This window comes from Pogona vitticeps, chromosome 7 (assembly GCF_051106095.1).
Source record: "Pogona vitticeps strain Pit_001003342236 chromosome 7, PviZW2.1, whole genome shotgun sequence".
Lineage (NCBI taxonomy): Eukaryota > Metazoa > Chordata > Lepidosauria > Squamata > Agamidae > Pogona > Pogona vitticeps.
The window spans coordinates 21,899,512-21,912,606 of record NC_135789.1 but is presented as its reverse complement, the minus strand read 5'-3'; positions in this window follow the sequence as shown (position 1 = coordinate 21,912,606).

The following is a 13,095-nucleotide window of genomic DNA, read 5'->3' as shown; positions in this document are numbered from 1 at the left end:
TCCCTTCCTCTCTTCGTGGCCCCCCCATGCCTTCATTCAGGGGTGTTTCTTAACGTGACACAGAACAAGGGTGCCAGTTCAAAACGCAAAGATCAGTTTTGTTAAAACACCTTGATTTTTAGACACAGTGGGTTGTGCGTGGATGGGAAGGCTGTAACTCAACGTGTTTGGTAGCACATAGCCTGTGACGTAGTGGTGTCATGCCAAGGACGGTTCCATGAGCCATCATCACGAGCAGTCACTGGGAGTTGCAGTCCATTGAAATCCGAAGGGCTGCTGTGGTTTACCCCTGATGTAAGGGAGAAACTGGTGTGTTCATTTGAGTCAAAAGGCCCATCGTTTTTCATCTCCCTAGTACTTAAATTTCTGTAGAAGGAAAGAGGAAGGGGATTGAATTCTATCACGCATGTCCTTAAAACACCCTCAAACTAACTTCAGCTAAATGAAGTGCAGTCAAAATATGCCTTGCTAGGATGATTCTGAAGGAGATCAGGGAGGGCGGGGTAGATCTGAACAGAGCCTCCAGATTAAGAAGTAGCATATCTTGGACAAGTTAACAACTGTCCCCATTTAGGCCCTGCAGGGAGTGAAAGTGAAGGGTGCATCCTGTTTTGGGAACCGAATACTGGATTCAGGAAGCTTGTGACTACCAGCTTACACCAGGCCTGGCCTGAATAGCCGGAGATGAAGGATGAAAGGAGTTGTAGTACGTCATCTGGAAGGCCAACTGCAGCCCACTTCCTGCAGGGTGTTCATAACAAGCTCTCATCCCATGTGTCTTCATACCCTTTCTGCCTCTCCTTGCGCCTTCCTAGTTAATGGGGGAATCAGCTGGTCGAGCGTGATGGCTGTGCCGATCCCTTTGAAATAGCACTGCCCTCCCCAGCAAACACCCTTCAGACGGGCATTTGGGGTTCCCTTTGCTGCAGGAACATTAATTGCGCTTGCAGCCTTTCCACTCATTTTAAGCACAAAGCCTGGATTTGCTCTTTGGATGAAGCTGAAATTCAAATTACACCCCACTTTTCTCCATAAAAGGCTCATCCCTGAAAGACAATATTTAAAGCTAAAAACAATGCATAACCAACAGTGACTTGCATAATTAAAAGACAGTATTTGAAGCAAAGATCCATGAATATAAAGAGGCAGCTTAAAATGCGAAGCTAAATTACAGCTGCTGCCCTTTAACCGGGCTGCATTTTAGTCTTGATGGCTGTGTGTTTCTACCCAGGTACCCTGGAGGGGAGAGGGTTGGGTCTAATGCAGGGCAGACAGAAGTGCCTTTCGGCACTACAAGGGCGATGGACAGATTCTCAAGCTCCTGATCCAGAATCGGAAAGCGAACGGTCCCAGAGAACCCACAAAAGCAGAATGAAATTTGCAAAAATGACTGTTGTTGCCTTCAGCCCTGAAAGGACTGTCAACAGGCAACCTCAGACTCAGCTGGGAATAGGGTGCTTTGCAAACTCTTACCCATAGCCATGGTGGCTGATGGGAGCCGGAGTCTCATCACCCTCCCCCCAAGTCCAAATAAATATTTCTCATTCTTGCCTTAAAATTAAAAAAAAAGGGGCAAGCACTTCTTGGTCTCACCTGTCGAAGGATCCTTTGTCTGTCGTGATTGTCCATTAGTACAGGACGGTTGGGTGGGTTCGGGGACATAGAATCATAGAAAAGTGAAATTGGAAGGGGCCTATAAAGCTATCAAGTCTTCTTGATGCAGCAAAACAAATCAAAGGGCATCTGCCAGGTGGTTGTCTAAGTCTCTCTTGAAGTCCCCCCCCCTCAGCGTTGGAGCGCTCACCACCTCCCGAAGTCATGGATTCCATTGTACTGCTCTAACAAGTTTTTTCCTGATGTTCAACTGAAACCTGGCCTCCATGCCTGTTGCCATGTGACTGGGGAAGGCTTAGGTAAAGGTAAAGGTTCCCCTTGACATTGAGTCCAGTTGTGTCTGACTCTAGGATGTGGTGCTCATCCCCGTCTCCAAGCCATAGAGCCAGCACTTGTCCGTAGACGATTTCTGTGGTCATGTGGCCAGCGCGGCTAGACACGGAACGCCGTGACCTTCCCACCGAAGTGGTACCTATTTATCTACTCACATTTTTACATGCTTTCAAATGGCTAGGTTGGCAGGAGCTGGGACGAGTGACGGGCGCTCACTCGGTCCCATGGATTCGATCTTACGACGGCTGGTTTTCCGACCTTGCAGCACAGAGGTTTCTGCGATATAATCCGCAGCGCCACTGCGTTCCCCCAGGGGAAGGCTTCCTCCTTTGCAAAAGGATGGAGTCATCTCAGGATCTTGGCAGGGTTGGGTGGGGGTGGTTTGCGTCTGGAGCTGCGAAATCGGTTTTGTGAATGGCTTGTCATACAGGCAGGTGGCCCCCGCCTTGAGGGGTCAATTCGCTCCAGAAGTGAGCTCTGTAATAGTGGTGACTCACTGGTAAGAATCGCAATGTGTGTAAGAGAGTCTGCTTTGTTGGAACAGCAGTGCTCAGAAGAGGCATTGACGTAGCGCAGCTAGGCCATGGGCGGGAGGTGTGACAGGCTGCGGCGATTCTCCAGCACCCATAGGCAGCAGGGTGGAGTGGTTAGTGTTAAGATGAAGGTGCTGAAGTCACTGGGTGATCTTGAGCCAGTCATCATGAGGTTATAGAATCAGAATCATGAAGCTGGAAGGGGCCTCTAAGGCCATTAAGTCCAACCCCCCCTGCTCAAGGCAGGAATACAAAGGGTGACCGCCATGAGAGGGAGGGGAGTCCCAGAACCCCCCCCCCCTTCAGTTCATTGCAGTAAAAAATGTGATGCAATTATTCCAAATAAAGGAGGCATGATTTTTGATTTCTGAGGAGGCTCCCTCACATCCACTGTTTTTATGGTGGTCAGTCAGGCGGGCATAAATGCTTTAGCTGAGTGGCTCGGCTTAAAGCCCCGGTACTTTCTGAGGCGAAGGAGCTGTAGCATCTTCCCCACATCCCTAATTCCCCCGAGAGCTCAGCAGCAATCCTTACCCTAGCTGGGATGAAGGTAGATTTCCCTAGGAACAGTACTGTAAATGGTTGCAAGCTGTCCCACCTGCAATGCAAACTATTTGAGGATAGCTTGGTCATGGGCAATGAAGAGCCATGAGCTTTACAAAAGACCTGCTCTTCCTTTGCCAACCCACATTTAGGGGTGGTTTGTAATGGTGAGGAGTGAGCAGCTAGACTTTCCCATTTACCTCCATGCCATTGGTGCAAATTGTCTACTGGATACATAATCAATTACATGGCTGACAGCAGTCATACCATGAAATCCACTTCCGTGATCACCCCTTCACACATCGTATTCTACTGTACAGAATTGTTATAAACATACATCCTTGATGGTGGTGGAGGCCTAGTAAAAGGGGGGCACAGGCCCATAGAGTTGAAGCCCCACGTTCCTACAGTGAGCATTGCTGCTCTGGAAACAGAGAGCACCCACAATAGGGTGGATACAACTCTGGGTTCAAACTAAAAACTGTGGGCCCGAAGTTGAACATTATAGATTAGGGGTTTATTATGAAGAAGACCAAAATCATAACTACACACAGCTCGAATGTTGACAATGGAGAAATGTAAATAGTTGACAGATTTTGTATCCCTAAGTGCAATCATCAATTCAAATGGAGATTGCAGACAAGAAATAAGAAGACAGAGAGTCGGAAGGGCAGCCATGAAGGAACTAGAAAAAGATCATCCGTTGTAAGGATGTCTCACTGGAGACCGAAGGTCAAGATTAAATCATGGTGTTCTTGATTCCTTTGTGTGGATGTGAAGGTTGGGTGATGGAGAAAACAGACCGGAGGGAGAAGGAGATACTCATTCAAAATATTATAGCGCTTTAAGCACTTTTCAAAGACCTGAAAAGTAGTCCTACAGAGGAGACGCAGAGTCTGTTCTCCATCATCCCAGAGTGCAGGACACCTAATAATAGGCTCAAGTTACAGGAAGCCGGATTTCAGCTGAATATCAGGAAAAAAAAATTCTTTACTGTATGCAGTATGACAATGGAACTCACAAACTGGAGAGAGAGAGGGTGAGCGTTCCAATGCCGGAGACATTCAAGATAAAATTCGACCACCCGCTGTCAGATTTCCTTCGAGTTCCTGCCTTGAGCAGGGGTTGAGCTGTAGAGACCCCTTCCACTTCCATGATTCTATGATTATGCTGGAGGAAAACTTTATGGATATTATGGACCACTAGAAAAAAAAATAATAGGTGGGTTCTTGATTAAATCCTGAACTGCCTAAATGATGAAACAAACTATTAACATTTCATGAGAAGCCAAAGCTCCCTGGAAAACAAATCGTGCTAGGAAAAAGGAGCCGCAGAGGGAGAAGAGGGGGGACCCAACAGGAGATGGATTGGCCCAATCAAGGAAGCCATGGCCTTGCGTTTGCAAAAGCTGAATGGAGATATGAATGAGGAGCTTTTTCGAGGTTACTGAGTCATAGGGTCACAGAAGACCAGTGGCACATAACCCCAATGTTTCTAACTTTCTGGCTTCCTATAAAGTCCATGGGCTGACTTAGGGTGAAATCTAACACTCTTATATCTGTCGATGAGCCCCTTTTTGGCTGCCTCAGCCAGGAAAACATGCAGGCAACCAGGATTTGAACAGCCAGCTTCTCTAAGACCCCAGTCTGTAAGATCTCGCCTGATGCAGAGCCTGTATACCCTTGGAAATATGTGTGATATTCTATACCCTTTTTGTTTTTAGTTATCTCAGGGTGTATTTAGGGACCCCGCAGCCCTTGCGCCAGCTTTTGCATGCTGCAGGCTTCTTCATCAGAAGAGTCGGCAGAGAAACGGGGGCCGACGGGGTGCTGGAACCCAGATGTTGACAAATCGGTCGCTGCGCATATGAGCCCTAAGGGTCTAAATATGTTTTATTTATTGATATGCTGTTTTTCTCCCCAAAGGGGGGCCCAAGTCAGACCGCCACAATGGAAACCGTACAATAATCACCGTTTGAAATGTCGTAAAACCAGGAGGAAGACTGGAGTTGCAGGACTTGCTCTCAAGTTTGACTTAAATTGCATCGGGGACTCAAGTTGGAATTTTTTTTTTAATGACTCAAACTTGCCTTGCCCCTTGGAAACTCCCCCCCCCATCCTTTTTTTCTAGGGGATTTTTTTTAACAATAGGGACTTGTGAAAGACCTGTCAACGTCCCTGTCGTGAAACAAATTCACCACAAATAAATTCACCATTCACCCATAAAGTGCACTCTGCTCATGACACGCTTTTGAGGGGCCGATCCAGGCAGGCTGCTGTCTTGGGCGTGAGTTTCATCACTCCTGCAAGCATTCAGCAACCAAATGAGTTGTTTTGCCTGTCTGTGCCCCCGTCACGCTCTCCATTCAAAGCTTTGCTAAGTTCCTTTTTCGGGACTACAGTTCCCAGAATCCTCCCAGGCAGCATGGAGGTATAAGGAAAGCTGTACCTGTTGGATTTCTGTGGCTGTTAAAAGAGACAGCTAACGAAAAGGGGCAAAGGAAGCGCTCAGATGTGACGGCAAACTTCTGCCTGTCCCCCAGATCTGATGCCCTAATTGCCAACCATTCCCCACCCCCGTGCCTCAGTTTCCCCCTCCCTTCCTAGCTCTAGCTGCAAGAAAAAAAAATCCACAGTTCTGCAATGCAGAAAGCTTGCGCAGCCGCACTACGACTCTCCCGCGCGCGACCGCCTGGTCGGCGCCAGGCAAGGCTGCGGCGGCGGCGGCAGAAATCTCCACGCTTGCCTCCGGCGTGCGCTCGCCGCTGCTGCCACCTTCAGGGGGATGGTGGTATTGCAGCCCGAAAGACTTCCCCCCCTCCCTTCTCCCGGATAAATGTATTTTTTTTAAACTTCTCATTAAAAAACATCTCGGCCAGTGCCCTATGAAAGCCCCATCCGTGAGATGGCCGTGAGCCTGAGGGTCTTCTCATGCGATTCATGATAATTGTCCAGCTCATATAATGCTCTTATAAACTGCCTTTTCCTATATTTCCCTTTTTAAATCCCTAACCTCCTTTTGGTTTGTTTGTACAGTATTTGCGATTAAAAAAAAAAAAAGAATGCTAGGATTTGAAATCTGTGAGGCCAGGAAACGTGTGCTTCTCCCTATGAACTTGCTCTCTGAGAAACTGGAAGCCCCCCCCCCACCTCCATCTGAAAATGATCATGTCTCAACGCCAGTTAGAAGGGGCATAGACTGGATCGGGCCCACTTTCATTGCTCCAAACTCCGCTTGCGGAAAATAAATGTTTGTGTGGACATTTGTTTCAGCACCAGAACATCTGGGGGCCTAGAAATGGCCTTGGTGCTATTTGCCCAAAAGTTTGCATGCAAATAGGATCCTTGTAAAAGTCTGGGGCAGCCCAACGGCCCAAAGATTGTGTACGGACGACCCTCACAAAAAGCATTGCTTGTTGCCAACTTTGTGACTCCCTGGCGCAGCTGTGCCTCAAGAACTGGATGCGCAGCTACAGCCCATTGCCAAAGAATAAATCTGTTTGGTTTGTGCGCTGGCTTATTTCTGAACCCCTCTTGAGATCTCTAGGGGGGTTTATGGTCAGGATTCCTGATCTCCCGATCTCCTGCATGATTTTCTCTGCTGAAATTAAGAAAGGGAGTGGAGGAATTATCAGAATGGGTGCTGAGCTTCCGTGTGGGAAGGGCGTTGAGATCAGCTGGGTTCGACTATGGAAGACGGGCCCTTTCTGCTAAGAATCGGCTCAGAGGCCCTCTCTTTAATTCAAAGTGTTTAGTATCAGAGCTGAACTGCTGAAAGTTGGGGGGACCCCCCCGGGTCGCTCTTCCACCTTTTCCCTAGGACACGTCTGGTTTTCACCACATGTTCCCACCAAAAAGGACAGGGGGTTGGGTTTAAATTGCAGAGTGGCCACCCTGGAGGCTGCAGGAAAAGGGTGGAATCATCCAGTCCAGGATTGGTTTTCCCCGTGGGGCAGGTCGCCCAGATGTTCTATAAGGCAGCCCCAAAGTGAGTCGTAGTTGGCCAGAGATCCTAGTTCTCATGAGGTAGGGCTTATGTGAGAAATCTATAGGTGGGACAGCAAGCAACAGAACCGGATATGGAATAACTGATTGGTTCAAAATTGGAAAGGAGTACGACAAGGCTGTATATTGTCCCTTGCTTATTTAACTTATACAGTGGTGGCTCGCTTGACGAGGATAATTTGTTCAGTTCAAATCGCTGTTAAGCGAAATCCTCGTCAAGTGAAATTAAAAAACCATTGAAAACCGCTTCAATGTGTTCCAATGGGCGAAATACCTGCTCGTTTTGCGAAGATCCTCCATAGGGTGGCCATTTTCCAGTACCTGTAAAGCAAGGAATCCCTCCTGAAGCACAGCGGGGAGCCATTTTGCACAGCGGGCGGCCATTTTAGAGCTGCCAATCAGCTGTTTTAAAATCGTCGTCTAGCGAAAAATCATTTCCGGAAGCAGGGAACCGATCATCGTTAAGTGAATTTTCCCCATAGGAACATTGTTTTGTGATCGCAATAGTGATCGCGAAAACTTCATCGTAAAGCGGTTTCATCGTTTAACGAGGCACTCATTAAGCGGGTCACCACTGTATGCAGAATACATCATGTGAAAGGTTGGACTGGAGGAATCCCAAACCGGAATTAAGATTGCCGGAAGAAATATCAACAACCTCAGATATGCTGATGATACCACTCTGTTGGCAGAAAGTGAGGAGAAATTAAAGAACCTCTTAATGAGGGTTAAAGAGGAGAGTGCAAAAAATTGTCTAAAGCTCAACATCAAAAAAACTAAGATCATGTCCACTGGTCCCATCATCTCCTGGCAAATAGGGGAAGACATGGAGGCAGTCAGAGATTTTACTTTCTTGGGCTCCATGATCACTGCAGATGGTGACAGCAGCCACGAAATCAAAAGACGCCTGCTTCTTGGGAGGAAAGCAATGACAAACCTAGACAGCATCTTAAAAAGCAGAGAAATCACCTTGCTGACAAAGGTCCGCATAATCAAAGCTATGGTTTTTCCAGTAGCGATGTATAGAAGTGAGAACTGGACCATAAACAAGGCTGACTGCCGAAGAATGGATGCTTTTGAATTGTGGTGCTGGAGGAGGCTCTTGAGAGTCCCCTGGACTGCAGGGAGAACAAACCCCTCTGTTCTGAAGGAAATCAACCCGGAGTGCTCCCTGGAAGGACAGATCCTGAAGCTAAGGCTCCAATACTTTGGCCATCTCATGAGAAGAGAAGACTCCCTGGAAAAGACCCTGATGTTGGGAAAGTGTGAAGGCAAGAGGAGAAGGGGACGACCGAGGACGAGATGGTTGGACAGTGTCATCAAAGTGGCCAACGTGAATTTGACACAACTCTGGGAGGCTGTGGAAGACAGGAGGGCCTGGCGTGCTCTGGTCCATGGGGTCACGAAGAGTTGGACACAACGACTAAACAACAACAGGGGCTTATGTGGGAATAATTGACGAGATTGGGGCAGCCTGTCATTTGACCCACCTCATCATTTGCCAGTGTGGGTCTCCCTAGTTCCTTAAATGTAGTGGAAACAAGAGAACGACCCCCACTTTTGCTTTACATGTTCATAGGAGCACCCTGTCTTTCTGTTCAGGTTTCTGGGGAGGTAGGGAGAGACCCCAGTTTGTATGCATGCGCTGAGCTCTCCCTGCAGCCCCCCCCCATCTGTCTTGCCCTCATCTCCAGCCCTGACACCCTTCAGCTGTGCTTTCCTGCGACACGGAGCATCATCCTGATCCTCCATCTCCCCAGCGGGTCTGTGGGGTGCGCCACCACTGGGGAAAAGGAACAACGGCTTTGGCCGACAGGAGATTTGACCTTCCTTTGTTGGCAATCTGCAATGTTCTAGGACTGCCACACTGCTGTGCGCTCTCTCTCTCTCCCCCCCCTTTGCAATCCGACACACCACACCCTTTGTTCCGGGCTTGACGCAATTCTCAGGGTGCGTAGCTAAAACACACACACACACACATACACACACACACATGTGCACTCTTCCCTTCTTTGGCCAATCCGTGCTCAGCGCTCGCAGCCAATAATTCCCGGCGAAAGGGCCCTGCCTGCCGAATCAGCACTCTGTTGCTAAGGCCGGAGCAGGAAACGCGCAGGGCGGGTGTGCATGCGTGCAAGTGAGCAATGTGGCACTCCCCCAGCGTAGCAGAAGGAGGGTAGGGAGGCGCGCGTACACTCTCTCTCTCTCTCTCTCTCTCTCTCTCTCTTCTTCTTCTTCTTCTGGACCTTTCCAACACATGGGACTTTATGTAACCACCACACCGCTGGGTTTAACCCCCGGGCAGTGCAGGCAGCTCTCAGCCAGCATGCTTAGATCACTATTTCCTATCCGCAGCGGGTTGCAGTCTGTAAAACGCAGGCCTGCTTTGTGGAGGCGAGGCGCCGGCCTGCCATCCATGAGCCTTACCAGATGGCCCACATCCAACTCTCTCCAGCAGGCGACCTCTCTCTTAGGGACAGCTCAAATGCACCGCCCCCCCCCCCCCGGTTGGGTGTAAGCTTCAGAGTTCCACAGAATTCTTCATCCGGCGAGGTGTTTTTAAAGCGAACCAGCACGAAGTGGGAAGGAGAGAGGAAGAAGCAGGGGAGGCTTAAAATTTCAGCGAGATGTTTCAAGCGAGGAGGTCTGCCATGAAATTCTTTCCGCAGATGGGGATGTTGACCAGTCTTGTGGCCTGAGTCCCAAGTTTGGAGCCTTTGCTACCAAATCCGAGTTCCTATTAAAAACAAATTTCCCCCCAGGAAAAAAAAAAGGAAGAGATGGGTCGGTTCTGAGACACGAGTTCAAGTCTGAATCATTGGAAAAATAAAACTTGAGTTGAGTCGCCTTAAGTCCAACAGCTCAGGAGGTGATCGGCTGGCGCTGCTTGTTCCATTCCTGGATGAGACCTTGGGGAAAGAGCTGCCTTTCTGGCCTAGGGTGTTTGTTGTGTTGCATTAACCACAATAACAATAGATTGCATTTTTAGATTGCCCAGTAGCCAGAATGGAGGGCAAAATCTTTGGGGGAAAATATAAAATGCAGATGATAAAATAACAAGACAGCCTCAAGTAAAGTTACAACCAAGCAAAATAGAAACAGAATAAAATCTATAAAATAGTGAGAGCTTCCCATACTTTCCTTCTCACGATCAGAAATGTTTAGACCGCCTCTCTGATCTTGTGGGATTACAAATCCCATCAGCCTTTGCTAGCCAGCCAGTGATAAAGGTTTTTTTTGAAATCGACAACATCTGAAAGGATGATGACATCCTTTTCAAGGGAACCCAAGGGATGTGCTGGCTGAGGATGATGGGGTTATGATCTGGGGACACCTGGATCAGCAAAGGATCCCAGTGTGTGTATCGGGACCGACTGATAACGGCCCTAACAGGGCTTTGGAGCTAAATGAGAAATTTAAGGAGTGCTTTTACTAGTGCCACCTCTCTGGTTCAGCCCCTGAACACACTTCAGATTTTTCATGTGCCCCCCCTTATAGAAATTAATTGCCCACCCCTGAGGTAATGGGATGCAGTGGGGCTGGCACTCTGAGGCAGGAGTGAAAACTGCACGTCGCTGCAATTTTAATGTAGCACAAGAAGTAAAAGGTCGGCAACTAGAAGCTGGAAATGCCAAGCTCAGCCATTTCCCCCCTAATGCCTTAAATGCAGCCTCCTCAGCATTGTGTAAGGCAGTGACTGGCTGAGTATGCAACAACACACACGGATATACAACCCTGCCTGCTCCTTGATCAAAGCTCATCCTAAACACACAGAGGCATTTCCGTAGCTGCTGTTTTCTACCCCTTCCTTTAGCTCTCCCGGGGGGAATTGCCCTTCTCAGATTCCGGACATCTCTTTAATAGCTAACATCCATCACTGCTACGAGGTGGCTTCCAGATATGTCCCCAAAGGCTCCGGGCCCATCGATTTGTGCCCACTTCCGGCCGGCAAGCTGTCACCGGCGCACAGCAGAGTGAACCTGAGAACGCCACGGATGCTGAGTTTTCGCCGGCGTATGGTTGGGCAGCGGGTTTCAATCCACTCTGGGTTTCAGTCCAAACTTGAAGAGGTCTGAACTAGCATCAAGGGCAGGGAGAAGGACCTTGGGGAGCCTTGGTTTGGGATTGGATTAGAAGCCACCCTCCGGTAGCTGCTTGGGGCCGAGGAAAAAAGATGTCTGCATCCCCCAACATCTTCTTTAGGGTTCTTTAAAGCTGATTTGGGCTGGGCAGTCCGCAGAGACCCACAGCGACTCTCTCCAGCTGGCTTTAGGAGTGAGGTGAGGACTCTCACAATTTCACATTTTTGGCGATGTTCCACTTCTTGCCATGCCGTGCATCTCAGCTGAGACGCCTTCTCGTAGCCGAAAGATTTCCTGGCTTCCGGTTAAAGAAGACGCAGGATCATTTCCTTCTAAAATGTGTTTTATTTTGTTGCTTGTTGCTCTGCGCAGCATACGACAGCCAACCTCTGTGCAGCTCTTGCTGGTGCGTCCTGCGCAGGGTTGGCATCTCTCCTGCACTTTCCAAGCGTCTTCCTGCATAGGAAGGTATACCGTCCTGCGCGGGAATGGTAATACGCTGGCCACCACCTGTTTTTTTTCCTTCAAGGACAAAACGTGACCACGAGATTTCCCTCCAGTTTTCTGGGGAGAAAAAATGACCTGTGGGAAAATCTCATAGCCTTTCTTGCATATTTTTTCCCTTGAAGATGTGCTGTGCAAACATTTCTTGTCAGCGAAGGTGGGGTGGGTGGGTCTGTGCGGTACAAGGGAAACCCTAAGAGTCCAATTCTTTGGTCTCCCTATTTGTCCGTCCTGCCTGATACATTATTGTAGGGTTGTTCGTTAAGGTCCCAGAGAAACGAACATTTTGCCCGCCGGTTGCTGGGCAACGCTGCAGGCTGCGGGAAGCTCAGAGAGAAATAACATGGCACCACTGACACGGGACAATTATAAATCTTCATATTTTGCCCATGCCGATCCATACACACGCACACAAACATAATTCGTGAGAGGGGGAGAAATGTGACTTTTTTTTTACATTTACCATTTCCAAAGTAAGGATACCGAAAGGGAACACATCTGATGCTTTACAGCTGGCCTCTCTGAACAACACACACTGACGCCGCTTTGAATGACAGCTTGCAAACAGTTATCCTTGCTCCCTGCGCCATTTGGAAGCATGTTGAACTCCTGTGGCGCTGTGTTCCGCCGGCCAGAGGCTGGCTACTATGCCAGGGCTGAGCTTTGGGTTTTTGGCCCCCAGCCTGCATGTTCCGTGTTGGGCATGCAGCCTTCAGCCGCACTTGGCTGACCTTTGTTCTTTCCCCTTGTGAAAAGTCTGTCGGGATCTTGTGGCAGTGAGTTCCACAGGCCTTTTGCTCTTACCACTGAAGAGAAACATTCTTTTACAGGATTCCTGCCTGTTTTGTTTTTGTTTTAAAGACCAGAAGGCCCTTAAAATGCCCATGGTTGCGACAAGAGCCCAGAGGGGTCCCTTCCTTATCCTGGCTTTCTTTTAAAAAGATATTTCCGACACAAGGCAAACCAGCCTGCCACGAAAGTCACCAAGCCGTTTCTGTTCTCCTTTGTCTCGGGTGGATCCTGTGGCTTCTGGGCCCTGTCTCCCCCAGGCGGCCACTTCTCTCCTGAAACTGGCACCCCGAGGGGGAAGAAGATATCGGTTGGTATTTGGCGTTGACAGTGTTGCTGCTTTGGACTGTGAATTTGTGTAGTCTGACTGGAAACCACAAATGCCAGGTCACAAAATCCTTTTTTTAACCTTTCCCTCTTCAGGAGACCTGGGTTCAAATCACTCCCTGGTTGTGAAACTCACTGGAAAACTCTGTCTACCTGACCTATATCATGGGGTTGCCAAGAAGACAGGGGAAGAAGCCAATTTACAGTCCTTTCAGCTATTTGAAGGAAAGGCCGTGTATATAAATGCAATCAATCTATCAATAATGGTACATAAAATCATCCTCATCCTCTTAGAACTGCAGAGCCGGAAGGGGCCCTATGGATCGCCCAGTCTGGCCCCTGTCAAGGAGTCACGGCGCCTCCTTG